At 35.9% G+C, this 12,321-nt stretch overlaps 1 pseudogene; it reads left to right on the forward strand.

Moving 5' to 3' along the window:
* Positions 1 to 1,296: 1,296 nt before the first annotated feature.
* LOC120582531 (uncharacterized) lies at positions 1,297 to 1,415 on the forward strand (annotated as a pseudogene).
* Positions 1,416 to 12,321: the final 10,906 nt, after the last annotated feature.

Below are 12,321 nucleotides of genomic sequence, written 5' to 3' on the forward strand. Positions count from 1 at the left end.
GACAACAATATGGTCACTGTTTTTTTTATCATTATTATTTTGACATGAATACTGAAGTATTTGTAGTGTAATAACACAATGTCTGGTCTACGGTCATGCCACTCTGAACATGCCCTATCTCATCTGATTTGTACTCCTGAGATAAACCCACTTTGATCAAGATATATTTTATTTTTTAAAAAAATGTATAAAGCTGGATTCAACTTAATATTTGTTTAGAATTTCACATCCATATTCATGGAATTTGCTAAGACACCTGCTAATTACTCTAAACATTAATAAATGAATTGATAACAATTATTTAATTGAAAGAATCAAGCATTTATTCTTTTTTCATACAAATTGTATTTTAAGAGTAACCAAATGATAAATAAAAAGAAATTCTTCTTTATAAAAAAATTCCACCTAATGAATACAGAAGAATGACAGAATTAGATAATCTTTATTTTTGTCACCATTTGATGAAGTAATGGAACAAGACAACAACCATTAATGAAACGTTGTGCTGATTATTTTTTATTGGTCCCTCAGCTCCATTCTCTGCCATTCCCTGCACTTCTCTGTACCCTAGGAATCTGACCTTGATGAACTGCTTCACACAGGGCCCACTCGGGCTCAGGGGATGGAGGGTGGGAGGAGAGATTAAAGTCATTCCTCTCACTCTTGCTCAGGCTGCATTTCTGCAACCATTACTTTTCCCTTTGGCCACAGCTCCCCTGAGGTAACACATCTTCCAGTACTTCAGCTCTTACCTGATAACAACTTTCTCTCCCTTAACCTCTTCAGGCTCTTTGGGAGTAGCAGCCCCCTAAGGTATATATATAGCCTGAACTCAATCCAATCAAGCCCCCTAAGGTATATATATAACCTGAACTCAATCCAATCAAGCCTCTAGGTCTAATTCCCAGAATACAGGAAATATGAGTATAGAGGAACAATTTAGGTGTCATAATAAAGAAGCAAGAAGCCAAATATAAACCATAGGATATTCTATAGGGCAAATGACTTGGATATTTCAATAAATCAATCAAAAATAGGTGAGGAAGATGCATAAGAATAAAGGACATGAGGACAAACAACCAAATGCAACATGTAGACTTTGTTCGGATCCTCAAACTAGCCATCTTGGAAACAATTAGGGAAATTTCATCATGGTCTTTGTATTAGATGATACAAAGGAACTACTAATTTTATTAAGTATGACAATGATATGGTCACTGTTTGTTTGTTTTTCTAAATCTTTATTATTTTGACATGAATACTGAAGTATTTGTAGGTGTAATGAGAAAATGCCTGGTCTACGGTCATGCCACCCTGAACGTGCCCAATCTCATCTGATCTCAGAAGCTAAGCAGGGTCAGGCCTGGTTAATACTTGGATGGGAGACCAACTAGGAATACCAGGTGCTGTAGGTGTTTAAAAAAAAAAGTCTTAGATTTTCTTTCAAATACTCCAGGAAAAAAGAAAAAAGAAAAAGAAAGGATAAATGAAACAAGATTAGCATAAGTGATATTGCATACTGAAAAGTTAAAAGATACCCCATATGAGGGCAAGAAAAATATATTAAGTTCTCAAAAACAAGTTGGACAATAGATGTAAAATAACTTGATGAATAAACTATAAAAATTTAAGAGACATTGAAAAGGCCTAAATAAATGGAATAGATAATTAATAAGTAAATGGATAGCAATATCAATATAATAAAGAGATCAACTCTGCCTTAATGTACCTAAAAAGTCAATGCAGTTCTAAAATAAGATGCAGATCAAAATCCATACAGAGATTTTCAAGGAACTTGATCTGCCCAATTAAAAATGTGTATAGAAGAGCAAAGGACCACAAATAGTCACTCATGAAAAATGACAAGGTGACAGAAACTGCCTTACTAGGAAACATATTAAATCCATAGTATTTAATATATTTCAGGCATAGAGATAGACATATAGATCAAATGAACAGTTAGGGAGCCCAGATCAGACCCAATATAAATGGAAACTTGATTTATGAAAGAGGTGGCATTGCATAATAAAGAGAAAATAATAGACTGTGGTTATCTATAAAGGAAAACTAAATAAAATGAGATCATTACTTTTGCTTTAGACAAAAAAAAATCAATTCTAAGATGAATGAAAACTCAAAAGTAAAAAAACAAAACATTAAAGCTTTTGGGAAATAAAAATATGCTATCTAAATGACCTTAGAGTTGGATAGGATTCCTTTTTAAAAATACAAGTCGCAAATCATAAAGTAAAAGGTTACTACATTTGACTTCATTAAAATGAAGAACTTCTGTTCATCAATTGATACCATAAGGAGAATAGAAATATAATTCACAAATTGGAAGGACAGGTTTGTATTAGCTATAAAATGGAAAAAAGTCAGTATCCAGAATACATAAGGAATCCTTATAAATCAATAAAAAGTGAAAATTAAAAACTGAACAAAATATATCATATTAGAATAGGTTAAACTATGCTGGAGCGACAAATAAACCTAAAAATCTCAGTGGATTTAAATAAACTCTATAAAGCTTTATTTCTTGCTCAAAGATTGTCTTCTGCACTTTAAGTGACTCCTCAGGGAAGCTGTCCTTATGCAATTGGCTCAGTAATCCAAACTATTTCGATCTATCTCCACATTAGCCTCCATGATCATTGTGTCAGAAGACATAGCCAAGGAGCCTGCACTAACTCTTAAATGCTCTATTTTTGAAAAGTCAAGCGTGCACACAAACTATGACCCAACAATCCCATTTCTAAGTGGTCTTTAAAACTATTTGCTCTTCTAATCTCAAAAGAATTTTAATTGGGTGCCTTCTTGCACAGTTTTAAGGTACTTAAAAAAATTTATCACCAGTTTGAACAGTCACAGAAGATGTAGTTTCTGGCATATTATAAATATTGAAATTTTTATGTCACTTAATTTTTACATTACATAAATGTATCCAAAGATATCAACCATAATAATTTGATAAATCATAATTTCTATCATCCATTAAAAATACATATATAAGTTCTTCAAAGTCAAAAATTTTATATTGTTCCTAATTTAATTCTTTTTATGTTTAAAAGTATTTTATTGATCACTCTATGATACTTCTCTGCAACGGAAATATGTCTTTAATAAATTAATATGCATTTATTTTCTTTATGTTTGGTCACAGGAGACTGTGTGAGAGTGTTCATGGCACCATGGATTGTGGCACCAAAGATAAATAAGTCAAGATGCTATCAATAAGCAACTGTACAAATAAATTGGGCTTACTTAAATAATAGAATACCACGCAACACTGGAAATTGGTGACCTATTACTATACATATCAAATGGATGAATTTCAGATACATAATATTAGTGAAAAAATCAAATTACATAAAAAATACATGAAACAGACAATATAATACCTTTTGTAAAAAAAATACAAAGCTAACAATATATCATTGATAAACATCTTTGCAATAGAACTATAGTTGACAAACATCTTTGCAATAGAACTATAGCAGAAGGCAAAAGAATAAGCCAACATCAGAACAGTGATTACATTCTTCCCATTGAGGGGGATGAAGAATGGATTTAGGACAGGTGAAAGAGGACTTCAACAATATTTGTGATGTTCTACTGCTGATGTTGGATGTTTATTTTACTATTATGTTATTTTTATGCATGATTTTTTTTAATGTTTCTAAACAGGAGATTTGTGGCTACAAAGATACTAACTGACCTGACGTGGAGAGCCCTCATTATTACCTAGGAGATACACCTGGAGAATGTCACGTGGTCCACCTGTCCAGAGAAGCTGTCCTTTCTACCTGAGCACTTTATTTTGGGAAGGACCAAAAAAAGGAGATGCTGTCCATATAGTCAGGTCAGCTCTCTGCTAAAGAGCTCACACATCCTGAGCTTAGAGTTTCTTATCTGGTAGGTCTGAATTTTTTTCTATAAGACTTCACCCCCAATGCTGATTGACATTATTGGCTCCTTTAAACGTTTGTTTATCCACACGAGAAATCTCTAGAGTATCATTTCCCTTTACACAAACTGACTCATTCATTCACTCATTTATGCAACAAATGTTTATTGACCTCTTTACTCTGTGCCAGATCCTATGAAGAACAACAATGAAGCACTCTCTTACAGACTATAGTTTGTGGGATTTTCATATAAAAAGTCAAGATCATTCAAAGAAAAGAATGAAGGAAGGGAAGAAAAGGGAGGGAAGAGAGAAAGAAGGCTAGCTTTCTAAGAAAAGAAGGAGATGCACAGATGTAAATGATAAGGATTTTACCTTTTTATGTCCAAGCACAACACCCTGTTTGACATACTTTCCTTCCTGTAGTCCCTCAGCTTTCCTGGGTCTTCAGCATTTTAAGACATTCCTAATCTTCATATGCAGTGAGAAAGGAAGAGAGAACTTAGTACCTGTCACTTGACTTGGAATGTGATTTTGTATGAGCACCTCTCACATTTTGGTTTTTAGTTTTCAGATTTTTTTCCCAATGGTCTATTCTATTTCAGGTTTGCCTCTTTAATCTTTCTTGTCCCATGGACTCCTAAGGAAACCTGTGGGCCTCTTCTCAGAATAATGTTTTTAAAAGCATAAAATGGAAATATATAGATTGCAAAGAAACCAATTACACTGAAATTCAGTTCTATTTCATGGACCTCCCTGAGAAGACAGGCTGGAAAATAAAACAAAATGGAGAAAACAAGACCAGTTCTCTCTCGGATGCTCCCACAAAGGGCAGCTGGCTAAGGTATAGTGATTTAAGTGAAGACTGATTTATTTGCCTTCCCAGACAGAGGAATAAACTACCTCAAGAAAACTTGATTTAAAAGTGAAGTGGCTGATTGTCTATTTCCTAATAAAGCGCTGTAATCAAAAATACTCAGTGTTGTACTTCAACAGAGTGTTTCATTTATCAAATGTTTCCAGAACATCCAATCCACTTCTTAATTTCTGTTTACTCTTTCATCATCTCCCCCCACCCATCCGTGCTTTATTCCAATCTTTGATCTAAGTCTGAGATGTTGACAAAGGATTTGGCTCATCCTGACTCACTGCACAGGATTCCGTCACCTCCCTGTTAATGAAGCAAGTAGCACTAGGAGAGGATGTAATAATGCAAGTATTCTCTATGTAAACAGTAAATGTGACTTAGGGAGCTTCACAGATTGCTTGATTGCACAACTAATCATTCATGGTAATTCATCCAGTGGGTTTGATTTCAGGGGCAATGCTTCTGACGTGTCAAATCTGACACCCATCACAAGTCAGTATCTTTACCAAAAATATTTGACAGATATCTATATGCACCCACATGATGAAACATGGTCCTTGCACCATGTCTTCATTTGGGAAACTCCCCAAGCACCCCTTTAATAAAAGCCAAGAATTTAACTATCTCCAGACCCGGGAGCCAGAAACACCTTGCTATTTTCTCTTCTCAGTAATTGCCTTTTTACTGAGGAACTCAACCAGCTGTTTCTACCATACAGTACAGTTCCAGACAAAAACTACTATATTTCTTGTGTTATGATGTTCTTTCTGATAATTGATATCAGTTCACATAAATATTAAAATGCATTACCCTTACCCTTCCAAATGAAGACTCAATAGAATAGTCAGTCTCTCTCTCTCTCTCTCTCTCTCTCACACACACACACACACGCACACACACACACACATGCACCCACCTTTACCAAGCACCTTCTCCCTCTTTACATTTAGAGTAGAGAGAGAAATAAAAAATTAAAAAAATATTAGATATTGCCTTTTGACTTGACTGCTAACACAATAAAGCCGCATTGTAAACTGAATCATTGGAGTCTGCTGTTCTTATTGCTCTCTTTGCTGGTATTACTTCATGGATATTAGAACCCTTAGGGATATTGGAATATGAATAAAGATTTTTTTTTTAAATCAGCTGGGATTTTTTTTTCTTGATTCTGTTTCTAAAAATAATGCAGTTTGCAAAAACAGAAGGTTTGGTTTATAACACAAACAAAATTGTTACATTCTGAATGGGTTGTAAGTACCTGATTCTTTGCCTTTTTACTCATCCCTGCAAAAAAAAAAAAAAGAAAAAAGAAAAAAACCTGCAAATCCATTTGCTAACCAGCTGTACCTCTGTGCGAAATAGATAACAACCTGTGCAAGCCAGGGTTTGCTGTGAATCGGTGCTGATAGGCCTGAATCTCATAGCTTTTTTTAAATGCTAATGACAAGAAACATTTCCGAAGCCAAAACGCTCTTGTAGATCTGTCTTTCTCTATTATGACTGATATTTGCTTGTAAGTACATAGAACACTTGTTCCCTGTCCCTTATCTTCGGTGCTGCAGCATGCTGACCTACATACCATTCAGCACAATATGATGCACAAACATCTTCTATATAATTTTTCATTTTCGACTTAAAAACAGTAGAGGCAAAATAGGATTGCTGCAAATCTAACAAAGAGATGGCATTATTTCCAAATAAAAATGTGCATTTTTCCAAAGAATTTATTTGTCTAGCAGCATGAAGTTCATACATAGCAATGCTGGGAAAAGGGTGTTGAATTGCGATTAGGAATGAAGGACTTAGGGGGAGAAACAAAACCCATCTTTTCTAGTACAGGAGAATAATTAAGCTAACTTATTTCTCACCACAATTAAAAGTTCAGCTTTTCTGAACTGTGTTTGTGCAGTGTCACGAAATGCAGCAGATATAATAATGCTGAAATGTGTACAATAATAACAAAAGAATAAGAGTAGAAAGTGACACGGGTAGCTGTGGGAAGGGAAGAAATAATCTACTCTCACACCTGCCATCGTCAGAACACTTCAAACCAAGTTATTTATCTTTTTAATTTCTTGCTGCTACTGCTGCCACGTTGTCGGTCCTCCCCACCATTGAAATGATACTTGGGTTTCCAGCAAAACTGTTAATAGCTGCTGTTGAGATCTTAAGCTTGTGGTTATCTGATGACCTAGCCTTCTTAATGCTCTGCAAGACCATTGTAATTGCAAATACAGTTGAGCCACATAAAAAAGGAGGGCTGTATTTCTAGGACAGCAGCACAGAGGAGGCCAGCAGAGGCGCCAACAAGGTCAAGGGGCAAATAGGGTGAAAACCCCTCATTAACTTGGAACACAGCTGGAAGTCTCCACTCACACCGCCTTCCTTTAACCAAGGGAAGAGGTGGCTTACGAATGCACCTAGGTTTAATTTTTAATGATGAAGCTGTCTTTGTTTTCCAAGTTTGCAGTGTCTAAAACAATTGGAAAACCTCCAAGTAAGATAAAAATGGCTTAGGTTGTGGCCCAAATGACCTCTTTCCTTGCACTTTAGGTAATTTATTTTGTTTCCTAATTATCTTGAGGAGATCTGAGTAAGAGGGCTGCAACAAATACTTTTTCCACCATTGTTAGATGTTGACATTATTATATCTGTTGACAATAGGTTTTAAGCATGAATCATATTTCCGAATTATTATTTTATGGTTCTCTCAAAGTAGAGCAACCTTTTGCAAAGAGTTAGCAGTTATTTGAATCTGACCAGCTAGAAGCCTCTTTTCCAAAAATCCAAATCAAAGAGAAAATAAATTTTCACACTTTTTGCAATTTTGCAGTTATTCTGCTTAATTGTTTGCACCAGCCAAATTTATCCATCAGCTGCCAGACCCCTGCTTATTTGCGAACAGCGTTAACCCAGCATTTTACAATTCTGTGTGATATGATGAGCAGAGCATTGTGCTGAGAGTCTGGAGACCCAGGGTTTCATTCTGGCTCTGCCGCAAACTAGCTGTGTGACTTTGAGCAAGTCACTCGACCTCTCTGAACCTGTTTATCTGGGGTTTGGAGTAGTTAAATGATAAGAGCTCTTCTGGCTGTAAAATTCTACTATTGGCTTCCCGTGTATCCTTTTCATTTAGGGACCACTTATCACACCACTGTTGGCTCACGTTAACTGCTAAATACCATAGAACAATTTTCTAAGTGCTTATTTCAGATGATACTAAAAGCTCTTGGAAAACCCTGTCTTTCGGCATTACCATAGATATGCTTAAGTGATAACCAGTTTCCGCTTTGCTATACATTGCTAATGGCAACATTATATAGTACTCTCACATGAGCTCCATAGGTCTAACTTATTAATGGTCTATGCTAATGAAATTTCCAGAAAGTATGTTGTTATTAAATTTTCTGGAATTTCAACACAACAAAACAACATAGAACTGCTTGATGAATTACTCTGAATAGATTTAGTAATTTGTGTAAGGGTGGCTCTCCTTTATGTAAGAAGCCTAAATCCATTTAAAGTTAATTTCTGATTTTCTTATATTTATGTCATTCAGAAATACACAGCTGGTCCAGGAGCAATCTTTCCAAAACCCAAGCGAACTATTAATTTTCTCTGAGTTAAAGCATAAAATGTTAACAGTGTACATTATCCACAATTTGCCAGTTACTTCACACTCTTTCCAAGTAGTCTATGAATTTTTTCTCATATGACTGAGGTTTTGCATAGCATCTCTGTTTTTTATCTTAAATGCAAGGAAAAAGATAGATGGATTTATTAAGACATAGTGCCTAGCAAAATCAAATTAACATAAAATTTTTCATGAACTAAGCAATCTGCATTTTATACTGCTTTTAATGATTTGGAAGAAAATAGAGTCGAAAATTCCGGGTCCCTTTCCTTGAGCTTCTATTTATAAAATATACCCAAATGAAGATTCTACTTCCTCACTGTCATCATTACTAAAAAGTAATCACTTCATTGTTGAATTCTGTCTGCTCCTATGCTAGGCAATGCAGGTAGAGCCATTTACACAGTTATAACCACTGCCCATGATAAGATGAGGAGATGACAGTAAGATGGATTCACCCACACAGAACATAAAGATTATGAAATATAAGCATCGGGTAGAATTTCTACAAGGAATGTAAAAGTGTTGAATTTTAAATGCTATGTTCTGGTAACATCTTATGCTTTAGGCTTAGCAGACAGTTAATTACACATGCATACACTCACATACACTCACATATAAATGTGTATCAAACACAGCAATATAATTCCGTGACTTAAAAATGACTCACAAACACAAATTGATATTTCTGCTAGAGGATAATTTCTTAAAGAATGTTGAAAGTTTGTAAAGAAGTTGGAAAGGAAATGACATGAGTGATTTTACTTTTTTAAATCAAATTCACTTATTGATTCATTTATTTAACATTTATTGAGATCTTCCTATATACCAAATAGCATGTGTTTGTAAGTTCAATATAATTTATGAGACAACTAAAATGTTCAAGAAAGAAATCACTCTTATTCCTAAAGCACTTTCAATGCGAAATTTGCAAACCAAGTGACATGGGTAAGATACTGTTACCTTGTAAGATACAAGATATCTTAAATCTCATTTTTAAAATAAAAAAAAGAGAGAGATACTATCTTAGCGATCCTTTTATGTTATCACTAAAAAATATTTCAAAATTTTATCCCAGGCATTATTTTTGCAGTAAACAGTATATATGATTCATTACATTTAACTTTGAAGCTGCAACTCATCTGGTAACTATAGATTATAGGAAAGTAGACGATCCAAATCATTGTCAGGCATAATCCTCAACTGGGCATCTGCTTCTAACCAGAATCAGCCATTCGAGTTACTGGAAAGGTAGCTAAGAAGGATCATGTTCCAAGCAAGGTATGGCAAAAGAAATGCGGAGGACATGACCATTAAAGTTGCACTTCTATATCATTTCAACTTGGTGTCCTTGTGTCTGGAGATAGCACACCAGATGACATCAGGAACCCTTCTCCACCCTTCCCACAGGTGTACTAAGAAAGTTGTCTCAGTTATAACTAGAGAAACCATCCCATTTGCTCAGGACATGTCAGTTTACTCCTGTTATCCCAGCATGATTATTTTAATAGCTTCCATTCACACTTTCAAAAAGCCTGGCTAGGGATGATTAATTAATTACACAGGACTCCTAATCATAATACAATCTATGATACATACCCTAAGCCCTATTTAGAACAAATTCTAGTCCTGACCCAGCACCAGAAATCTAGCAGTCTGCAAAATTATAAACACCAGCTGGAATTTATAATATTCTTCCCCCAGGCAATGGACACATTTTTTCTTCTTTAAAAAAAAAACTAGCTGGACAAGCTACCCTGTCTGGTTCATGAACATAACCTATAGGTGTATGTCCTGTAAAACCATAACTTATCTCCACATGAGCCCATCGAAGCAGCTAAAAATTCTCGAGATGCAAATAAGCTCTACTGGATTCTGCACAAAGCCTGACTGTTACAAACTTTTTTAGGAATGGAAAATTTATCTTATTCACCAATGCCTTGAGCATGCAGCCTTATTTGTAAGAACCACTCAACAAATGTTTGCTGAAATGCCTGGAACATCTAGTCAAAACACCTGGACGGCTGGACTAATTCTTTACTTTCTTTCCAGTTATTTATCATCATGTAGATCCAAAGAAATCCAGAAAACAGACAAATGCCAGGCCTGTGCATGTTTGCTAGAAGTGCCCAGGTGTGCATGGAAGGAAGTAACATCTACACTTCAACTATCGCTTCCCCTCCTAGTAACTTCTTAATCTATCTTCATGTTCTTTTCTAAAGCAACTAATTGGCCACTTTCTACAACCCAGATATTCTAGAGGTAAGAGCCAGGACGACTCATCAACAAAATAGTTGTTTCCACTGGACCTCCTGGACAAATAAAGTCAGGATTCAAGAGAGGATCTTGCTAAAGAAACATCAGTGCTTAATACTCCATTCTATCTTCACTTGTATAGCATCTAAGGAAGTCTTGACTCCATGGAGAGACTAGTCATAGTGATGGGAGAATAACGAGAAGACAGAAGAAGAGTTTAAAATAATCTTTTGCTCATTATGACTTTAGAAAGAAAGCTCAAGTCTGTCCACAAGTTACGAGCAGGAATTACAGTAATTAAATAAACCCTCATAACTTCTGCTGAAGCATTTGGCCTTCAGCCTTCGGAACATTTCCAAATTTTAATCTGTGACTTGTTAAAGCACACTTGTGATTTTTTTTTAGATCACCAAGACAGACTAACTAAATGTGGTGACTAGGCCTAATGGAATGACTTTTACGAACCTACCACATGAGATAGAGTCAAAACTGTCAGGTAATTTGGCATCATCCGGTAAGGAAAAGGTTACCTACAACATCCATCTATCTTTGAAAGACAACAGAGGAGCAAAGTAGATTTCAAGCTGGAAAGAAGGGACAAAAGAGCTGGGCCCTAGAACCCAGATTCCACACTCACACAACATGTTCTTTCAAAAGGTTTGAATCTGGGAGCTCTCTCCTTTCATCGGCCAACATAAAAGTTGTTTCAGCAAGAAGCAGGGAACAAAGAAAGACTCATTTACAAAAGCAAGTCTAATGGCACAGTGTCTGGTGGGAACTTTTATATATGCTGCACCTGGCATTATTTTTAACTATGCGTGAGACACAGTTGCCTGCCACACCTCAGACAAGAAAACAGTGTGTTTCTGCATCCAACACAAAAACCTATGTCATGTATGTGTGAACCCCTGGTCCCTGTCAGCAACAAAGGTTCTGACTGGAGGGCTCTGGAGGAGAAAGAGATGTGCTTGCATTCTTAGTGGGGGTGAGTCTGCCTCCCATCTTCTACGGGTAGAGGAACATCGCCAGGCACTCTGATCTGAGCCCTCTACAGTTTATGTCAGCTCACACCTGTAGTTGACAATCTCGGTGCTTCCCCACCTCTGGGTAAAATGGTCTTTAAAATACCCTTGCAGACAGCAGATGGATAAAGCCGAATTGAGGAAACCTTTCTGTTCATTGCATTGCTCCTTCTGGTCAAGGCAAGATTGTGGAATTTTTAACTGTAAAGTCTAACTTCGTGGGTAACTAACTTTCTATTTGGAGTGATGAAAATATTCTAAAATTGATGATGGTGATGGTTTGCACAATTGTGTGAATATACTAAAAGCTATTGAATTATACACTTTAAATGGGTAGATTGTATGGTATGTGAATTACAGCTCAATAAAGCTGTTACCAAAAAAATCGCTTACCTATTATTAAAAAAATAAAATAAAGCATTATCCATTCTTTTCTTTTTCTTCTTCTTAATCAAAGAAAATACGCTCCAAGTGTGTAGTTATGTCTTGCTCTGCTGAGAAGAGCAAGTCCACTTGTCAAGTTGACCGGGTTCAAGCACAGAGGGAAACACACACAGGGCTGGGGCAGCGTTTCTCTGAAGGCATCATTTCATCTTTTCCTTCATCAAACTTCCTCACTGACACAAGAGCCTTG

This window comes from Pteropus medius, unplaced genomic scaffold (assembly GCF_902729225.1).
Source record: "Pteropus medius unplaced genomic scaffold, Ma_sr-lr_union100, whole genome shotgun sequence".
Classification (NCBI taxonomy): domain Eukaryota; kingdom Metazoa; phylum Chordata; class Mammalia; order Chiroptera; family Pteropodidae; genus Pteropus; species Pteropus medius.